The sequence below is a fragment of the Anolis sagrei genome, chromosome 2 (genome assembly GCF_037176765.1).
Source record: "Anolis sagrei isolate rAnoSag1 chromosome 2, rAnoSag1.mat, whole genome shotgun sequence".
Lineage (NCBI taxonomy): Eukaryota > Metazoa > Chordata > Lepidosauria > Squamata > Dactyloidae > Anolis > Anolis sagrei.
The window spans coordinates 201,635,727-201,651,121 of NC_090022.1; the positions used below are offsets into that span (position 1 = coordinate 201,635,727).

General features: G+C 40.1%; 1 pseudogene; it reads right to left on the reverse strand.

The window, feature by feature from the left end:
* Positions 1–12,110: 12,110 nt before the first annotated feature.
* On the reverse strand, positions 12,111–15,173 carry LOC132765422 (ankyrin repeat domain-containing protein 18B-like; annotated as a pseudogene).
* Positions 15,174–15,395: the final 222 nt, after the last annotated feature.

Sequence of the window (15,395 nt, forward strand, 5' to 3'; positions counted from 1 at the left end):
ATATGTAGTTGCTAGCTAAACACACTGAACAAGGAAGGAGGAAGAGGAGGAAGAGGGACTGTCAAGCACCAGGTGACAGCTGGACACAGCTGGGCAACAGGGATACCCTATAACTGTTGAGGAGGCTCAGGGTGTTCCTGTTGGACTACAATGTGAGTCAGAACCAGCATTTTGGACTCCATTTCTGGCCCACATTGTGTGACCCTTTGTCCACAGTTATACAACCTTGGAGAGCTCTAATGAGATCTGAAGCTGAACTGAGGATCTACATTGCCCTATATCCCAGGATCTGATTCCAGATTAGAGGTTTTAAACTGGATTATATGAATCTCCACTGCCAAATAATCTGAGAAAAGATAATTTGGGATCAAATCCTGAGTTTAAGAGGCAGTGTCAATGGGTCCTCAGAAGATTTCACAGAAGAAGTCCTCAATTTTCTTTGGATGCAGCTGCATTAAGTGGCTTTCTTAGGGTTAAACTCAATTAGCCCACATGTGCTTTGTGACCATCCATGGGCTGATCCAAATTCACAAAAGATGTTCCTTTCTCCCTCTCTCGATCATTTAACAGGCATTCTTTCTCAACAACTCGAGATGTGTAGAATTGCAAGGTTAGGATTAAGACAGAAGTGAAGACCAGATGGCCATATTTTGTACCCCAAATATCATAAACCACCCAAGTTATGGTGGTTAAAGATCAGTGTAACAAACTGCCTAATTAAAATGTAAGTTTTAGATATGTTTAGTAATGTTGGGATATAAGTGCAGGCTGATGGGTGGCCTAAAGCCCAGGTGTTGCCATAGCAACATAGCTCTCCAGGCAGAAGAAAAGGGGCGGAGCTAACTGCCACTGCTAGAGAGAGGAGAATTTTGAAATGAGTTTGAAAAGAGTCAGCTAGTGGCTGGATTAGCCCAAAGGACTGTTGGTTCTACTTATGTGGAGCTAGACCAAGTAATTTAAGCCTCTGACAGGTAGTCAGAAGGAAAAGATGGCTCCAGGTAGTGAGCCAGGTTGTTTAATCTCCCGTGTTGAGTAATTGAAAGTAGAAATATTTAAGTCTGAAGAATAATCTAGCCAGGGTGCTAGAGGAGGGGGATTCCCAGTTGTTTATTGTGACTTCAATGTCAAACCTGAAGCAATAAAAGATGGACTGAGGAAGGAAACAGAGTTTCAAAGGAAAGAAACAAGTATTAGTGACAGAAGATAACCTGATGTTTTAATAGTAACAGTCATATGTTTCAGAAGAACCGAGAGTTAAGTATAGTGACAGTAAGAAGATAATATATAACCGCAGGCCCGTAGCCAGGATTTTGATTCGGGGGGAGCTGAATTTGGTTCGGGGGGGGGGGCTGAGCCTGAGTGAAAGAGGGTCTACCCTAGCAAACTTTTTGTATTGTTACCCCAATACCCCCATGCATATGGGATATATTGAGCATGTTGATCAGATCATGATATGAATAAACATAACAGTTTAAATAATGTACCAGTAAGGCCTTCTTGCAGACCACCATGAAAATTTGGGGTGGGGGGCTGAAACCCCTCAAGCCCTCCCCCCCCCCCCCCCCGGCTACATGCCTGTGTAACCGCCAAGCATATGTGAATCTGAGAAATCTCCAAATGAACGTTTCTGTTCAATTTAAATACTGAGTGATTATGACTACTTATTAAAGGGAAGATTTTCTAGATGAGAAGATCTAGTGGAGCCGAAAACAGTTTTGTGGTACTGGGATACACAAATTAAAGTGACACAAACAGGTCTACAATCAGGAATGATAGGAGCTATAATTCAACAAGATCCAGAGGGCAAAAAGTTTCCTCCTCATGGAATAGCATTGTATTATGGTCATATAATATTTCTGTGGTGCAGATTCTTCAGATTTTTTTATAGTTTCCTTGACTGTTCCCCGGAGATACTAAAAAGCAAAGGAATTCATTTTATTCAACCAAAGTCCTACATTTTTGCTCTGGCACTAATAACTAAATGCAGTTTCTAAGCAATATGCCTGTGCACTAGGCATTCAGGAAATAAAGGAGGGGGTTGAAGAGGAAACACTAAACAATGCTTGTATATTTCACTTTGATTAGGACAAACAGGCTTCTGTTTCATGGCAAGCAAACTCTCTTGAAACTTGCTACCAAATTAGCACAAACAGCATTCACCATACCTACAAGGCACAGCACATGAATTAGTTTTATTGCTGGGGTTCAAAGTAAGTCTGGAATACTAATTAGCTTTTCAGTGGTAACCTTATGGCTAGGAGCTCTATGTATGGAAAGATGCAATGTTCAGATTGTTTTACCAAAGGCAAGGATTCCTTTGAGATTCAGGGGCAATAAGCACACAAGTGATTTGAAGTTCAAACAAAATATTATTGAAAAGCAGGCAGAAGTATTTGCCTTCCCACCCCCGAAATAACGAGACCACACAAAGTATTTTTGGGTTAATTTAAGGGCAACTTTATTGAATTGTTACCAATTTAACTTGCAACTATTTCTAACTAATGTGTGTACAGAACTTGATGTCTAAACCGAGGTAGTGTCCTTATCTGACCTACCCCTCAAGTGTTTTGGGCGAAACACACCTAGTAACCTAAATCCAGACAACCACTAAGGGAAAGGTTTGGAGAAGCCTCCCTCAAGGTTATTGAGGCCCGACTCTCCCCCTTTCAAGGCCATTTTATTTCCCCTCATCTTGAACAAATAATGGCAGGTGAATGTTTAGTTAAAAAGCCTTCACCCCTGATCTTTTCCCTAGCTATTTTCCACTAAAGCCTATTTATAACCACCCAGCCATCTAGCCCCTAAACAGTATAGGGTAGATGAAAAAACCTTCCTAGAACATAGGAGGAAAAATTCCTACCCAGTCCCAACTGGCAACCAATAATTATACTGTTGAATGGGTGGGCGTGGCGGGTTGATGGTCAGGAACCGAATGAGGGAGGAAGGCATGCAAAGTTCAAAGGCAAAGTTCAAACCCTCCATCTCTGGCTTCAGGGGAAGAAGCAAATCACTCACCCCCTCCTCCAGCTGCGCAGGAGTGGGAAAGCCCCTAAAAAAGAGAAATACAAATCATACTCAGTTCTTGTGGGTTTTTTCGGGCTATATGGCCATGTTCTAGAGGCATTTCTCCTGACGTTTCGCCTGCATCTATGGCAGGCATCCTCAGAGGGTGAGGTCTCTCACCCTCTGAGGATGCCTGCCATAGATGCAGGCGAAACGTCAGGAGAAATGCCTCTAGAACATGGCCATATAGCCCGAAAAAACCCACAAGAACTGAGTGATTCCGGCCATGAAAGCCTTCGACAATACACAAATCATACTGCTTCAATTTGTTGGTGGCAATCCCAGGAACGACAGCAAGGAATACCCCAATCTTGGCCATCAGGTAGCACCTTGTAAGTTTCAATCTGCATCAAGCTTCCTTTTAGACAGAACTGTAAGGATTTTTATACCTTAACCAGTTAGGGTGTTGCTTGCCATCGAAGACAACACCGGAATTATTCACATCTGTTTCTCAGGTGTGTTGACGTAATTATGCCTATGTGTTGGCCTAAAATAAGAATTAAAGATTCATCTGTAGCTGTTCTGCTTTTGTGAGCCTGAGCAACTCCATAGCTGATATCTCCCCATGGCTTGTATTGTTTGCTCATTTCTGTGATTTGTGCTATGCTAGAAATGCTGTAAATGCAATATTATGTGCCCAGGGATAACAAGCAGTTATGGTTACATAAAGTGTCAAAATCTGGGAATATTCTCTTAAACAAGAAACAACCTGTGGATATATTCTGTACTGATCTCAGATAAGGATTGCCATGTATGCATGAGATATTGCTCATGCACATTTTGTCATTGTCTGCGTAGCTCTGGATTTCTATAAATTACTGATGCTTGGAATGAACTTTATCTTTCTCGACCATTGCTGTAAGTAGGTTGCATTGAATGCAGTGTTGAGACATGGTAGACTCAAGGGATAAGGGGACTGCAACCAAATTCTCTGGAAGGTTGTACTACCCCTTGAAAAACAGGAGAGAATGCTTCTGGAACATGGGCATACAGTCCAGAAAACCCAGAGCAACCCAGTAATTCTGGCCATGAAAGTCCTTGACAACATAAATGCAAGTTTATTTATTAATTTGCCTTTCATATTCTAAATATAGGGCACATTGTGTAAATGGGAACAAAGGAAAGCTTGACAGTCTAAAAGAGATTTTCGACAGACAGGGTCCTGGAAACATTAAAAAGATGCTCCCAGCATTAAAGTTGATCCACATACCTTCAAATATGATAAGTTTTCAGGGGCCAGCTTCAAAAATATTGATTTCAAATGCAGAGCAATATTAAATTCCTAATTTCCTTTTTAAGCACCAAGTTACAAAGCAATCAATTCACAAAAATATGTCATGGTTGTTTTACTGCTGGTTTCATGTTGGCAAAGTCCTGCAACCCTGTGACAGGCACATTTTAATAAGCATTCTAGAACTGACACAAATTGTTTGGAATGAACTCTCAAGGTCTCTCAATGATGTGAAAAAAACATTATACAGCTGCACCGTTCTGTATGTTATACTGTCAAGGAACCAGCTTAGCAGATGTTGGTGACTTTGCCTGTGTCAGCACAAACAACCAAAATCAAATCCTTTCACATGAAGAGATGATGCAATAAGGTGTCTTAACAGGTCAAGGAGTTTTAAAGAGGTTTCAGCTTTGGAACTATGGAGTCAAGGAAGGTTTATTTTGGCCTTGGTTTAGGGTCTGGAGTTGGAGCAAGAATCATGTGGCCAATGGGTTGTGATTCCCAAGGTAATTTTTCAGCCTTCTGAGAGAAAAATTCCCGCCCGATTTTTCCCTACTTCAATGGAAGAATCACGTTAAAATAATATTTTTTGTGAATTAAGATATGCTCTCAATTCTGAATGACCAAAGACACACAGACAGAGAAAGTGTTTTATTTTAATAGGAGTGACCTTCTGCAATTCGTTTAATTCACATTGCAATTCCTGAACAGTTCCAGGGAAAAAATGACCTCTGAGGCATAGTTACTAGGGTTGGATAGGTTCACTCAGATGTGGCACAATTCAGAAAAAGATTGGATGTTTTTGCCTTCTGGAGGGTCTTCCGCCACCTTTCTGCGAGGCTGTAGTCCCCTATAGTTCCGACTCACATGACTGATTTCAGGAATGTGGAAGTGAGTCGCAACTATGATGAAGTGTTTTTAATGCAACTAAGCCTGCTGGGAGGTAAAGCCTAAGCCGCTTGCCTCCTTGCCAATCACGGGTTACATTTTGGGAGGGAAGGAGTTTGCAGCGTCCAGCAGCCATTGCTGTATAAACCCAAGCACATGGCTGGAAGGCTCATTGGCAGCCAGGGAAGGGAGAGGGGAAGTTAGGCTGTTGTTGCTACTGCTGTTTGTTGCTGTTGGGTGTGGGGTGAAAGAAAAGGTTTGGAGTCAGAGGAAAGGCATTTTGGAAAATGGAGGAAGACAAAGGAGGAGAGAAGATTTTGAAAAAGAAAGGGTTTGGATCCAGAGAAGAGAGAGAAAGTAGGAAAAGTTTGTTTGGGAGGTGGGGAGAGGGTGAAATTAATAAAGTCATGTCTGGAAACAACTTTTTTCTCACTACTATTTATTTATTTATTTATTTGTTTCCTATATTTATACCCAGCCCTTCTCCTCCCAAAGGAGGACTCAGGGAGGCCTAACAGAAGCATCATACGATGCTAACATATTAAAAACAACCATAATGCAATCAAAATATTAAAAATTAAAATAACAATTAAAACAATTAAGACACATCCATTAAAATCGAAATCTAAAAACCAGTCTGGGTCAATTCATTGCCATAAGTTGTGTGATCTCCTTCCACTTGCTGCTCACTGATCAAACGCTTGGTCCTGTAACCAGGTCTTGATTTTCCTTCTAAAAAACAAGAGGGAGGTGGCCAATCTGATATCTCTAGGGAGGGCGTTCCATAGGCCGGGGGGGGGGGGGCACTGCTGAAAGGTCCTGTCTCTCGTCTCCATCAACCACTAAAGCTTTGCTATTTTTATTGGGGTCGCTCCATTTTTTCTGGAGTCTATATTTTGAACATGTCCTAACAGTCATGTTCCAAAGAAGAAGGAAAAGTGTGTTTGAGAAGGAGGGAGAGGATGAAATTAATTTCTAAGCTGAAGAACTGACGTTGTCCATAGATGCCTTCTAGCTCATGTGTCTGGCTTGACTGCATGGAGCACCATTACCTTCCCATTAAAGCGGTACCTATTTATCCACTGACATTTACATGTTTTCAAACTGCTAGGTTGGCAGAAGCTGGGACTAACAACAGGAGCTCATTCCATCCCATGGATTCGAATCACTGACCTCTTCTGGTCAGCAAGTTCTGAAGCTTTTACTGGCTGTGCCACCGCAGCCCCTGAAATATGTTACACCAATTCTCTGACATATTGGGATAGCAGTTTGTGCACAGAAGATTTGTTGGGGAGAAGAAAACAGTAGTTTTTTATGTACTCCACGCTATTACTACCATTCACATTCATGAGAAAATTAAAGTTCCTTTATTATCGATCCCATAGTGATGAGCAAATAATTTGCTCATTACTATACAGTGTATAAAAAAAGAATGTTAGTTTACCATTGTTGCTTAGTATCTTTTGTTTATTTGGACTCTTTTGAAAACAAACAAACAACAGACAGGTACAAAGACCAACGTTGGAGCTGCCTAAAGGTCTCTTTAGTTCATTTTTTGTTGGCAATATGATCAGTCAGTTGCCTATGGGCAGCCTATCAGAAGAACATAAATGCAGTTTGCATTCATTGCCAGAAGCAATGAGTGCCAGAAGCAAAGAAGAGCTGTCCAAGGAGTAAAGGCTGCCCTCTTCACTAAAAAAAAGACATAGTTCAAGAAGACTTCAGTTTACAAACTCTCTAATGGAATTTTGCAGCATTGCAAACCTACAGTAATGTGTGTCCTTTAAGATGAAATCCCGGACACAAGTTTGGAAGACAGCCATTGAAGAACAGGTTGCTCATTTATAGATAAACTGGCAAGGATGTCTGGAGATAAGACAACATTTGCACTGGAAATCCCTTTCAATTAAAATGATACTTCAAAACTGAGACCTTGGACCTCTTCACACTAACCTCCCCCTTCGCTCCATTTTGTTCCATTTCAGTAGGCTTGCAGGGTGCCTGGCTATACCCTACATACACTCCCTCCTAGGGAATGTAGGGAATGGGACAAGGTGCATTGGCGCTCTGTCCCCATCAGACAGGGCAAAGGGCAGCAGCACGCATTACTAACATTGCCCTTTCCCCCCATCACACGTGAGACAGGTCCCAAAAATCCACTTGCCTTTCCATTGTGGGCAAGGAAGCATCTTGCAATGTTTCCTCACCACTTCGGGGAGTAATGGGGCGGAGCCAAGCCAGTGTCATGTGACAGTGCTCGGCAGGACCCATTCTCAAAGTGTAGCAAGGGGCCAAATCCCCAAGTGTGATAAGAGCCAATCTCTTCAAAGCTTGCTTGAAAGACCATGGCTTTCAAGACTTCAAAGTGTAGACTGTATTGTTTTGTTTCCTTACTTTATCATAGAGTAAGGATAAAGTTTACAATTTTTATTGTTTTATTGTTTCAACATTACAACAGCTTGCTTGCACTTAGTTTGCATTGGTGCTCATATTTATGCACACTTCATTTCCATGTAACATTGCTTTTATTTGCACCTTCTCTTTTTATACATCCTTCTCTTTAAAAAAGGAAAAAAGAAAAATGGGGGAGGGGGGGGGAAGAGGGTAAGATAGGTGACCTTCCAGTCTATCCCTATGTAGTCACAAAGGAAGCTAAAATCATACGCTTTACCCTCTAGACCTTCTATACTAACTCTTTTCTCTATACCAACTGATTTTGTTTTCTAAATCTAATCAGTTTGATTTAGGTATGTGTGCCTTTGATAAAATAACCACAGTTTGTTATTCCCTGCTGCTAGAATTAAAAAATCCAAAGTCTTTGTTTTGACTAAGAGTTGAGTGATTTATGTATAACATCATGATGGAACACCCTGGAAAATCTTTGTATACTGGACTTTGCTGTAACAGAAATTACTTAGTTGGGACTACCTGTGGCAGATAGTTCTCTGGCAAATCCCATTGGTACAAGACACAATAAGATACTGAAGTTGATAAAATTCTCTTTGCTCAGTATAACTGGGCTTGCCATTAAGAGAGAAATCATCCCACCAATTAAAAAAAAAAGAATTAGATAGCAATCTACTCTTGCTGCTCCTTGAGGTTTTCTGTGAAAAAGCTGAACCCAGGTTTAATAGATGCCCGTGCTTCATAGACCTGATGCCAAATCAACTAACCTGGGCACTGTCATACATGTGTTAATCCTGACAATCTTTTGTTTAAGGATCAGCAATCCTGACAATCTTTTGTTTAAGGATCAGGTGATTGTTTTATCCCAAATCAGGCACTTATCTACTGTACATAGGACCAAGGATGAACTTGAGATGAAAAACTTTAAAAAGATCTAAAAACTTGGCTTTTCCTATGTGCCTTTGGAGAGTGACCACATATTTCATTTTTGTTGTTTCATCAATACTGTTTTTCTCATATTGCTCTTTCCCCAACCTTACTGAAAGTATAACTCCACTGTTCAGTCCCCTACAAGCTCCCTCCCTACAAATTGCACTTTTCATTCCTATCTCATACAGAGTTTTATCATTTTATGTCATACATTTGGCCCACCCACTGTGCTTGATTTTCTATTATGCTATATTGTATTATTTATTTGATTTGATTTGTTTATTTTTACTGTGATTTTTTTTATTTTGCTGTATTGTTTTGCTGGGCTTGGTTTCATGTAAGCTGCTCCAAGTCCCCTTTGGGACGGTGGGGTAAAAATAAACATTATTATTATTATTATGGATGTTTATGACTTTTTAAATGTCTGAAAGAGATGCATATGGTAAGGAGGGGGACAGAAAAATAAATGTTTGATCCAATGATAAATTCAGGCAGAACAAATTTAAAATGACAAAATTTTAATGAGACCACCCGGGAAAGCACCAATGAAAGTGGAAGTTCATGAGATGATGGGAAATAGAAGTTGGTAAAATTCTGAAAGGGGAAGTTTCTCCCCATTTATGGCATACTGCCTTTCTACTTCCTTTGTTTCTTCTCTTCTATTTTCATTGTGATTTGAGATTTTAAGACTTCTCTTAAGATGAGTGAAATAAACAAACTGGTTGAATTTTGGTTTGAAGGTAACCTCTGACATTCCTCTTTAAAGTAGAAAAACATTTTCAGGTACTTGTGAAAACACTTGGGATTTTTTCATTTATTCATATCTTTCCCTATATTCTTTTGTGAATTCTTTCTTCCTAATTATTCCATCTATGTGTCTGAGTTTCATCAAGTAACACTACAAGACCAGTATTAATTGGATATTTATTTAAGTTAATTTTCGTTTTCAAACTCTATATAATCAACTTTCTTTGAACCTATGCAAAATCTGCCTCAAAATAATTGGGATAATTGGACTCCAATGAAACAAGGCTATTTTTGAAAGGGTCGCTTTGTCAATTGCTTCTGATTTATTTCTACAAATTGTTCTACATTTGTAGTGTTTACTTCAATCTATACATTAGACAATTAGCTAAGGTCGTGCCTAAACATATTGCATTCAATTTTTAATAACTTAATAAAATTTATATTCTTAAAGGTAGAAGGCCCGGTGAATGTAATATCTTATAGTTATATGGCCTGCCTATTTCATCTGCTAGAGAAATTGCTCACCCCCATTACACAGGATTGTCTCCTCCTCCGACTAGTTTAACCATTAACTTAGAGGCACAAGGCAATGTTCTTGAGACACCACTTTCCATTGGATCCTTTGCCCCCCCCCCCCCAGCCCCTTACTCTAAAGGAGACTCAATGAATCATTCTTAAGACAAAACTTCTATGGGATATTTTGCCCCCAAGTCCCTTATTCCAAAGGAGATGCAAGGCATTCCTCTTAAGATACCACTTCTATGGGATGTTTGTCTCTCAAGCCCTAGACTTGCGACACTACTTCTATGGAATCTTTCGCCAATTAGGCCCTATACTCTAGAATAAAGACACAAGGCACTGTTCTTGTGACACCACTTCTATGGGATACTTCGCCTCCAAGCCCCTTACTCTAAAGGAGATGCAAGGTGAAGTGGATAGGATAGGGTAAAGGTCCTTAATTGAGATCCTTCCATGTTCCAGGATTAGTGATGTTTAGTTTTCACTGCCACCAAATATAGATCACTTCAACAGGCTACCTCCTTATATGTGTGGTTTGTATGTGAGGCACACAGAGACTTTTGTTTCGTATGAACAAAGAAAGATGCTTATTTATTTTATTTATTACAAGCACAGGAAGCCTAATGGTTGCAGTTTATTGGTAGAGAGTGTTGTGGTTTCAGGAGTAGTTCATAGCTTAAGACTTCAGGTTCCAGTCAAACCTTTAAAACCCAAGAAACTTTTAGTCTTCCACTAAACAGTTCCTTAATACAAACAGCCAAACCACCAGGGTCTGTTTAAAACAATAGTTCTTCCTCGAAGTAACTATTTAAGAATAAAACACAAGCTGAACTTCCACTTCTTACAGTTCCAAAAACCAGACACCAACTGACTTAAAATGGTTCCTTTTCCTCCTTGCCTCATCTCAGCTCCGCCCACATTCTTCACTGAGCAAATTCCCTCCAAGGCTATTGACCAATCAGGCAGTGCCAATACCCTAAAGGCTGAAGGATGGGATGTTGATAGAATCTATTAGACCAATCAACTATTAGGGGAAGCAAAGGAATTGGACTCACCGGCACCAGCTATTGATTCAAAAACATTTCATCTTAATGATAGCACCAGTTTGCAAAAGGACTTTCAAATGTCCAGTCAAACTGTTGATGAGACAATCACATGCACAACACACTTTTGGAGTGTGTTCAGAATCTAGGACCGTATAGATGGGAAGCTCTGTCCAATGGCGATCCCTGTATTTTGTTAGACTATATTCAAAGAGGGGTGGGAATTGCAAGCCCACATCGTTGCACTGCAGCTCCCAAAATTCTTCACACTTCTGGCAAAAGTTGCAGCTCAACAGCATCTGAATGGCTGCACAGTTTCTTTTTTTTTGCAGGTTTTTAAATTTATCCTTTAAAAATATATACATAATCATAATTGCTATGCCTTTTTTTACTTTTTCATTCCCTTCTCCCTCCCCACACTCAGCCCTCCCTCTTCCCTGTTGACAACGAACTTTCATTCCCCTTACATGTGCCGCCTTTCTATTCTATCCATTTTTTTCTTCCAGCTTTCATCATCTGGTTTAACAACCTGTAACCATCTGTTAAATGGAGTCCAAATTTCTTTAATTTTCTTCTGTTTGTCTGACCATAATTTTTTTTGCTTCTTATAATGTCCATAATATCCAATTGTATTTGGTTCCACATATATTCATACTATTTTCCAAGTGCCCATTTCTTTTTATCTTTCCACCCCCAAGCTATTACTGCATGTGCTGCAGGAGTTAGGAAGCATGGTATTCACATCCATGGTGGGCGTGTTAAGAGATACAAAAATTCTGGAATCAAATCTTAAACCAGGTATTTATTTATATCAAATAAAATTTGATATAAAAAATCAAATTTTGATAATAGGGATATATGGTGATAGAAGAATTAAGGATCAAGACCAAGAATTAATGATAATAATGTTTAGGCTGCACAGTTTCCATGTTTGCTTTAACCCATTTTCCATTTTCATGTTTGTGAAATGAGGAATGCCTCTGTAAAATATTGGGGCCAGCCTATTAGAGATATCCCACCATTATTTTGGATATCCCACCGCTGGTATCAAAATGTAAAGGACTGGACAGGGGTATAGGAACTTAATTGCATTCCTATCCTTTTATAGGATTACTGTGATGTTTATTTTCACTGCCACCAATTTAAGATTACTTCAGTAGGCTACCTCCTAATATGTGTTACTGTATGTGAGGCACACTGAGATGTTTATTTGGTTCAAAGAGGCTTCCATTACAAATAGAAAAAATACAATTTATGCAAAAGTTTTCCAGATATAAGTGCATGATATGTTTATAACGTAATTCAAAACTATATAAAATTCACATTTGGTTCATTCCCTCCATTATAAAGTAATGTAGCAAACCCACATTAGCAAGTTTTCATTAAAGTTCATTCATATCATATATTTTTCCTTTAAAACATCAAGATACTGCTGTGTTTCCTTGGATACTTGATCTTGATCTGCATTTAGGTTTTTTGAAGATCCACCCACTGATCCTATTGGGGAGACTCGAAGTGACCCAGTATCAAGTTCAGCATTTGCTTGGTCTAATTCCTTGGCATTTTTTTCCAATTCCATCTGCATCTTTTCCAAGTAAGCCTCCACTCTGTTTTTTGAGGTTAACGGACTTCCGGTTGGGTTCATAAATTCTCCTCCAAGGCTAAGAGGTCTAGTTAATGCTAAATTGCGCCCAAATTTTCCAAACTGAACTGTTTCCAGACAGGGCTTGTCGAAAGGCTTCCACCTAAAAAGCTGTTGGCAAGTAATGATCTGCTCCTTTTGCGCTCATAAGAGAGTTTGGCATTGGCTTCTGACAATTTCTCACTAGATCAATCCAATTTGTTTCTTAAAGACTTTCTCATTTTTAGTTCTTCTGAGTATAGCTCCTTATATCTTTCCAGTTCTGTATGTGTTGAGTGTTTCTGTAACCCATTGTCTTGCTGACTGTTTTTAAGTTTTGTCAGCTCAGACTCTAAATCTCTAATTCTGTTTTCGAGCTGATTTTTCAAGGAAGAATATTGGTAGCTCATATTTGTTCCAAGATTTCTTGTGACGCTGCCTGTGTCTGCAAAAACAAATTGACTTCTTCCAGTTTTTGTCTTACATCTTGTCTAGCTCGCTCTTCAATATCTTTCTTGTATTGTTCCACTTGGTTGTGGTCTATCGCATTACCCTGTATGCGGTGTTTGAGATTAGCAACTTCTTCTTCTAGCTGCTGTTTGCTTTTCTCCAATTCATGATTTCTAGATTCCAAGTGGGTGCATCTTTTTGACTGTGCTTCAAAATTGTGAGAAAGTTCATCTACCTTCGCTCTCAACTTTCCAACTTCGATGTCAATGTCTGAATATCTCTTCTTTATTTCTCCATGAAAGTTAGACTGAGATGAACTCTCTCCACTCTCATACTCCTTTCGTTTCTTTTTAGTTGTTTTCAGACTTTTTTAATGCCATTGTATTCTTTTTGTAATTCACTGTTTCTCTTCATTTCTTCATCTAGTATATCCACTAAATGTTTTAACTCTACTACCTTCTTCACTTTTTTCCTTTCATTCTCCAACTGTTCTGAAGATTCTCCAACTGTTAGCTCTGCCTTTTCCCTGTCAAGCTCAGAAAGGTGAACCCCAAGTTTTGATCTTGACTTCAGCTCTTCCTTTCCACAAATTATGAGTATCTTGTGTAGTTGCTGAGAGCATAGTTTGCTTCTGTACCTGTTGATTTAGTTGCTCTTCCAAATTGATTTTTGCTGTTTGCAGACCAGTTATCAGTTCCTCAAGATTATTGTGAGCCTTTATATTCTTTGAATTCCTGTCACATAGCTCTTCTGTAATACTGTGCATGCATGTCCCATTTTTGGCAGGCGATGCTGGCAAGGAACTGACAGCTGACTTTCTGGGGCTTTCAGTAATACACTCAGAATCCCATGGAGATTCTGTACCCCTGTCCTCGTCTTCTTTATGCACGCCTACTACTGCTGTAACATTCCTAATGGCACCATCTTGTGAAGAATTCCAATTTTGAGAACTTTCATTACAAGGCATTTTTTTATTCAACACATCTGAAATTTTCCCGTCTTCTTCTGAAGATTCCTCCTGCTTAGAGCTCAAGTGAGCCACCATCTGGGAGCATTTGGAAAAGGAGCCAGGTGAGGAATGGCTAGGCTGAGGGAAGGATTTGACTTGGAACAAAGACTTAGGAAGGGATTCATTGCCATCTCTAGCTTCACAATCTGATTTACTTTCTATATGTTCTGTTCTCATAATGCTACTTTTCATATCTAAGCTTTTCTTCAATTGCTGAGAAATTAGGTGAGCCAAACTTGGTTTTTGTAATTTCTTAGGGCTGAAATCCAATTCTTCCTCTTCTGAAGATTGCCATGTGTCATCATACATTTGTCCTGTATCTCTTACTGAGTCTCCAGAAGAATGGTCATCTATAACTTCTCTATTGGTAGCACAAGCACCCAGGATTATAGCAGCCTTTTTCATTTTGCCTGAACCGCTCAATATAGACAGAACATTTGGCTCATCAAGAGACTCCTCTTCTTTATCTCTCTGCCTGGAATAGTCAGCTATATATTGAAGAAGAATAGGATCATCACTAAGCAGAGCATAATCCCATGCTGACCATCCACTTTCATCTTTATGTGAAACATCTTACCCATGAAAGAGGAGAATATTTGTTAAATCACGTTTTTTATTAGTCGTAGCAATCAGCAACAGAGGTCTTCCTGACTTATCAGTGGCATGCACAGATGCTCCTGTTTTTAGAAGGAACTCTGCCATTTCTCGATTATTTTCAGTTACAGCCACAATCAAAGGTGTGTTCCCATCCTTATTCTGTGCTTCAACATTGGCTTTATGTTCAAGGAGATGCCTTGCTATTGATATTCTAGAATTAAAGTGGAGGGCAGTGTTATTGTATGCATCCACAAGATTAGGATCTGCTCCAAGCTCAAGCAAGTAAAGTGCAGATATTTCTTGCTGGCACTGCACAGCCTTCATTAATGGAGATCTCTTATCACTGTTGTAGAGATCTAGCTGGCATTTGTTGTCTATTAAGAAAATAACAACATCTATACATCCATTGGCGCAAGCAAAATGCAAAGGTGTTCTGTCACTCTTGTCCCTCTCGATGGGGTCGTGCCACTTCTGCAGGAGGTGCCGCACTTCAGCCACGTCTCCTTTGGCGGCGGCCCAGTGAAGCCTGGGCAGTTCTTTGCTCTGGACCTTATAGGCGCCTCCCGCGAGGCCCAGACCCAAGCCCGCCCCCTCCTGTTCCAGAGGAAAGGTCTCCGGCGGCTCCTTCCATTTCCTCCCCAGCCCCAGCATCTTCTTTATCTTCTTCATCCTCCCCCTCCTCTTCTTTCTCCCTCAGCCAGGGGTGAAAGTGTCCCTCCTGCCAGGAGAGGGTGGTATGGGCCCGAGGGAAGGAGGAAAGAGAGGCTCTGCTCCCTCCGGCGGCGGGGCTCCTCGGGTGTTGTATTTTATAAGGCCATGGATGGCCAAGGGACCTTGGGAGTTGTAGTTTTATAAGCTTATTGTGCCTATTTAAGTAAATAAACATATTTT